Consider the following 6,939-nt stretch of genomic DNA (forward strand, 5'->3'; position numbering starts at 1 on the left):
TCATTTGAGATCTACGTGAAATGTCAAGTGTTAATGTTAGAGCGGAGGTCTGGAATTGGAGGCAGAAGAGTATATTGGGGGGTGGGGTTTGTATTCTGTCTAATTGGAGAGGTTGGGATAGGGTTAAAGTTTTTGACAAATGTGTTGTGTGCGTGTAGTAACCGGTCTGGGTATGGGGGGCAAGGATTTTTATACTTGGGGGCGTCATTTGGGGTGGGAAGGGAGCGGGTGGGCTGGGCGCCACAATTTAAGATTTGTATTTAAGTGAAGGTCGCCTGTTTTAAGTGCTTTGGGGCAACTGAGCTGGGAAAAAAACACCCCACTGGCCGAGTCTGCCCCAGGGAATGGATGAATCAGATGGTGGGGTCATAACATGACTGGGAGAGGCGAGGGTCTGTGCGTTCTTCTGATGTAGATAAAGCGAGGTCATCTACTTCATGTACGCCATCGTGGTCAGTGAAAGGAAGGCACCTTGATACGTGATGTTCCTTTATGTTTTTGTTAATTTCCTAAGTCTTCAAAACTACTGTCCCCCCCCTCCCTAGCTTCAGTACCCTGATCTGTAATCACTCCACATTCAGGCAATAGTCTAGACGTTTAGCTAGTGAACAGTGAAGTAACGCCATCTGTGATGAATTATGTTTCCTTTTTAAGTATTTTTGTTTTCAACCGTTTGACTTTGTTTTGTGAAACATTGTGAGCAAGATGGAACATATTTTCTCCCAAGAATTGTCCTACACAACTCGATAGCAGTTATGGTTTCCAAAACATAAGCGTATAAACTGATATTGTCCCTGGCCATAAAGCCTCAATGTTTATTTTTTTCATGTCGGTCCATTTAAAATGACTAAATAAAACTGTAAACACTTAGCCGTCTGTCAAACGTGGACGTCTGAATCTAAATAATTTTCAACATCTCAAAAATGAAGCATTTCAAGATTTAATTTTCTTGTTCCCCCAACAAATACGGTATGTAAAGTAGATGTGTTGAACTCATTGTTTTTTTTTCATTTCCTCCTTTATAAGCAAATTGATTCTTTCACAAGACCAAATAAACACATGACTAAATCGAATGGCTCATGGTGTACTGTTGTCCAACCCTCTGACTGGGAGCACCAATTAAGAGTTGATTCAAACATGCTGGGTCTGTCCTAATTAGCATGACATCTCTTTGGGGTTGGCAATGACTTTTCAATGCTGTTAATGTACAATACAATGGCTGTTGATCAGGATAGGTGCTCTTTCATGAAGCAATGACCTCGGCCAATCACATTGTTCAGCTCGTGAATCCTAAACCTGTATGGGAACTTCTGACCTAGTGGTAGTGAAGGGTTGTTTAATGCAGCCCCAGACAGGAGTATAATTGGCATGATGAGTCAGATTGATCCTGATAGACTTCATTTTGGCAGACATGGTCATAAACGATTTGTTGGCCAAAAGATGAATGATCTTGCTAATTCTTGCATTCCAGAAAGCAGGGAAACTGATTATTCTGCCTCTTGTATTCCTTGACGTAATGTCTGGATGAAAATATCCCATCAACTGTGAGACAACTCTGCCATGTCAAAAAAAAAAAATCAAACCTTTGCACGTTATTCACGTTCTGTCTTACCTCTGGCTTTCACTGATTACTTGTTAAATGTGCATGCAAATGTGTCATTTCTTGTTAAACCACTGTCTTTTGTTTGTTTGCCTCAAATGTCACCTAAAACATTTGTCCATTTTCCTTTGACCGTTGATTAAAGTCTGAATGACATGTATTCTTTGTTGGTTCAAACCCATGCAGGCATGTCCTTGATGGAGAATGTGGATTATTTAACCTCTACTTTGAAATCTACAACTATGATAATCTTCCAGTTGGAAACTTAATACCATTTCAAACCTTGCAAATGCCTGCAATCAATATTTTAGATCTGTTAATCATTTACATCTTTACATGTGCAGATGCATACAGTACATTATAGTAGTCTATTAGGAGGGCATTCTTTAACCCCCAGGTGAACAGCAGTCTTATTGGTCTAATTTCCAGGGGCCTGTTAATTACATATGCAAATTAGGGGAGCCATTTCCCGCTCACTGCATCCCCTTAACAAGTTTTGCTATTCTAATATTTGCCATTCGTCGTCATTTTGTTTACGAATCGTTGACGCATTAGTTTAACAATGTATCTTTAATACACTGCAGGATGTAACATAATCGGCCTTAAACCTAAGGACACAACAGCCATTTTACCAAGCCGGCCCATCATTAATGGTGAGCTTTTTATTTCCATAATATTCTTTCAGGCAGTGTCGACATGCGTGCCTAACACACAAAAAGCCCTATACAGCCATAGCTCACTTGAGACTGGGCCTGTTGGGGATTCCTATAAAACATATCCACTCTACAGCAATAATTCTCTGATGTGAAATAATATTGGGTGTCAGCTCTATACCGCCCTATCCTGTCCGCCTCGCTGCGCCCCACTGCACAAAAGCCGCCCAGCAGCACTGCCACATTTACTAGCCTGCTCCCTATGGGCATAGATGAAGGACCAGACGTCTCTCAACGAATGTGCCATATGCAGATTGAAATAATCTAAATGTAGAAGGGACATTTTCAATGAACACAGCCGTGCGACTTAACCAAACCGTGGATGTTTAGTACCCTTGCATTTGGAAAGACCCAATATGAATACCCTCCTGATAACACGGGGGAGACGGAGCGCTTCATCCCATCCCCGGTACTGCAGTTTAGATTGGACTCAATAGCGCACTCTAGCGGTGGTGGAGGAAAACACTTGAAAGATGGTCATTGTCATTCTAAGCAGCGCCTCCCAATTGATCTTCATTCAGAAAGATAGAACACTGCAGCACTGGGGGAAGGCAATGATAAACGCCAGAGGTAGATGTACATGTCTGAAGAACATTTTTATGTAAGCATATTACAATGGGCAAGCATCTCAGTGAGTGTGTCATAAAATCAGTTGAAAGGGAATCAGTCGAAAGATGACTTTGAAATAATGCACCAAGAAGGGGATGAATGCATTTCTTTGTGTGCGTGTGTGTGTGTGTGTGTGTGTGTGTGTGTGTGTGTGTGTGTGTGTGTGTGTGTGTGCGTGTGTGCGCGCCCGCGCGCGTGCGTGCGTGTTGAGGGCGGTCTGCACACGCATGCCTTTGAATTCTTGCTGAAAGAGTGCAAGAGTGTGTTGCAGCGTGCGGGTTGACGCTGTGCAGAGAGGCCGTCCTCTGATGGATGTGTAGGGCGAGCCGGAAGATGGCACACATCAGCATACTGTGCATTATTAATGAGTCCTGATTGTCTGAGGAGGAGACCATCTCCTCATTAATAATGGGACAGGAGGCACTACTGGACACATAGGCTTAACACTTACAAGATTGGTCATTTGGGAAGGTAAAGATAAGACAGAAACGGGCTGAAGGGAGACATCGTTTGTCATCCGTCTAATAAAGGTGGCCGTCGTGTAGCGACAATCTGTCTCTGCAAAACAGAGAAAAAAATAGAAATGTACATGCATTCCCAGAGACATACATACATACATACATACATACATACATACATACATACATACATACATACATACATACATATATACATTCTGTACATGCATACATACATACATGTAACATGCTGTATGTGTATGTGTGTGTGTATGTGTGTGTGTTTTCTCCCAGAATAAAAAATTCAACAGCTTTCAACTGCCCTTCACTCCTCCACTACAATGGTTTTCCTTTCATGCACGTTCCCTCATTTCTTCCACTCCATCCCTCCAGCCCTTTCCACCTCTGTTTCCCCCCCCCCAACCGCCACTCTCGCTCTTTCTCTATTTCCCCCGCTCTCTCTCTCTCTCTCTCTCTCTCTCTCTCTCTCTCTCTCTCTCTCTCTCTCTCTCTCTCTCTCTCTCTCTATCTTACTCTCTCTATCTGGTTGCCACGTGTGTGAGGGGCATGACTGCCAGGGGAACAGCCGAGCAGAGAGGGGTACGAGTGAGGCTTTCCAGGAGTCTGTACTGATTCTATGACTGACTGTACAGAGTCTCTCGGTCGGCCCCTCCCCGTGCCTACACCATTAGTGCTGTGGCGCTCTCCTTGCAAACACCCCCCCCCTGCGGACGCTCTTTCTGTCGAGAGAATCTGCTCATTACTCACGCACCTACAAACTGCTTTCATTTCAACCGCCTAAATGAATTCAGCTCCAACGTGATGTAAAGCCTGTGTGAAGACGTCATGCCAGCTTGTTGTATGTTAGCGATGCAGAAGGGTTCACGTGCTTTTGACTCTCGTTGTAATTTGAGACACTCTGAGATCTATCCACTGTAAAGCCTATTCTTCTCCACCACCTTTATTTTCTGTATGTCTCCCTTTTCACAGTTGTTTTATTCCCTTTGTCAGGTTTTCACTTCCCTGCTCCTAACATATCGTTCTGTCTGTTTTTGTGTCTGTCCTGGTCCGCGCTCGTTTAAACACAGGGTCCTCCCCCCGGCCTTGCTTAATGTCATTAACAGGTGGCTGTCAAAAATAGATACCCACACGCGCACACGCAATTGGTCACACATACACACACGTTAAGGGATACAGCACACGTACATGCCCCCTTTACACACACACAGACAAACACACACACACACACACACACACACACACACACACACACACTGACGCATACGCACAAAGATAAACACACACCCATCGTCGCTGATGGGAGGCTGCCATGAAAGTGTGTGCCCCTGCACACATACTTTTTCGCGGAGCTTTGAAATGTCGGGCCTGCTGTGGCCATGCTGATATCCCATCGATCCAATATCAATAGAGTGCTTCATGGTTAACGCATACAGGCACTGTGTACACACTATGCAGTCCCCAGGAATCACACACAATCTGTCATCAACGGTACCGCCAACCCACCCACTAGTGTCCGCCTCTCTCCTTACACTCTGTTTCCATAACCTCCCTTTATCCCGCCCCTTTCCGTTTCCCTCTCAGTCTCTCCCTTCCCCCCCCCCCCCCCCCCCGCTCTCTCTCTCTCTCCAATCTTGCTCTCTTTTGCTCTCTCTCTTTCCCCCTCTTTCTCTCCCTCTCCCTCTCCCTCTCCCTCTCTCTCTCCAAATCTCGCTCCGCCACTCTGCCTCTCTATTAGTTCCAAGCTTCAAACCGACCAACGTGCATGCAACAGGTCAGACTCATTTCTTATTTGTTGTTTTATGTGCCATCACTAAACTTGTTAGTTTTCATGTGTGCCCACGTTTCATCTGTCACGTACCGGGGCATGTCGTTGGTCGGTGGAGACAGTCAACACCCAGATAGATTTCAGAACTTTCACAGAATCTTAAGTTTTCCCCTCGTGAAGAGCTGTGTCCCGCGATGCTTGTTGTTCACACAAACGGCTCATCTGCTAAAAGGTGCCACTGTGTGATGGGGGGAGTGGCTGCAATATCAAAAAAATAGGCAACATTTCATCATGACTAACAGCTTTCAGTTTGAGCTCCCATGCAGCCTATGTGTTTCCTCCGCGGTGGAGGGGGGCTGGTATTCTCTGACCTAAGCGGTCACGCTGTGGCTGATTGCGGCTGACGTCAGGGGAGGAGTTTAATTACCACTAATTTGGCTGTCATCTGCCGAAGCCTTGAGATTCTCAGGATACGTCCATGCAGTCCCGTGCACCAGGGCGCCAATCCCGGCACACAGCAAGTCGTCCCACATGACGTCAGCTACTACGGACCCCTAACAGAGTTTTCCTTAAGAAAGAAGCTGACGTGAAGTCAAACATGGTGGCTGGAGGCGGAGGCACTTTGCTGTTAATAGGTGTGTGCGGTCTGCCAATGAGGGTGAAACATGAAACTGGCCCGTGAGATGCTGTTAGCACCAGGCTCTGCATAAAGCGTGCTGCCTGCAGTATGTGACCTGCTATTCTGGTGCTGACCGCTTCCTGTGCAGGCTCAGTGTCCTCAGTCTCTGACCCGCCATGTGGCTGTGATCACACAGTTAATTACTGTAAACCCCCCTCACTCTGTCACAATGAATTATCACCTTTTATATATCTGGGTTGTCTTGTTAGGGGGCGCTTTGTTTTCATGACCTCCATGCCCTGTTTGGAAGAACATGTAAACACCTAGTCCCAGGTACAACACATACACGCCAATCCAAACATGTATGCACATAAAAAGTTCTCACTTTCATACACTTCCATAAGAGAACACATCCATGCACACACACACATGCACACACAGAAACAAACCCACACAAAGGTGCGCACGCACACATAATGTGCATGCACACCCACTTCCAGCCCTGGTGTTTCCCGGTAGGTGCGGGACAGAGGATGTATTTGTAGTGCTACTTCATTCCTCCCAGCTCAAGGGATCTGTGTCTGAGCCAGAGAGACACGCTGGTGGGTGCTTCTCAAAGAGTGGGCTCGACCCCAACACCCCCATACCACCCACCCTTCTCATCCAGCTGCAGCACTCATTGTATTTCTAACCAAAAAATTCTGGCAGAAATTCCTCTCTCAACTGGACATCATTCCATGCGTGTTTTACTTCCTGTTCCAAACGGGACTCTCTGGGCCTCGCTGGGGAACGCCATATGGCTCTCCTATTGTTGCCTTTCAGCTCTCAGGTGGAGTTTGCGAGCGAGAGTAGGTAGATGAAGAGTTGGCAGTGGAATATGGTAATTAAGAAGACGCAAGGATGGTGTTATTTTGCAACATACGTTTTCTGTCTTTCTCTATTCTTCTTTCTATTCACTTTCTTTCTTTCTTTCTTTCTTTCTTTCTTTCTTTCTTTCTTTCTTTCTTTCTTTCTTTCTTTCTTTCTTTCTTTCTTTCTTTCTTTCTTTCTTCTTTCTTTCTTTCTTTCTTTCTTTCTTTTCTTTCTTTCTTTCTTTTCTTTCTTTCTTTCTTTCTTTCTTTCTTTCTTTTCTTTCTTTCTTTCGTCTCTTCTCT

The sequence above is a fragment of the Gadus chalcogrammus genome, chromosome 11 (assembly GCF_026213295.1).
Source record: "Gadus chalcogrammus isolate NIFS_2021 chromosome 11, NIFS_Gcha_1.0, whole genome shotgun sequence".
NCBI lineage: Eukaryota > Metazoa > Chordata > Actinopteri > Gadiformes > Gadidae > Gadus > Gadus chalcogrammus.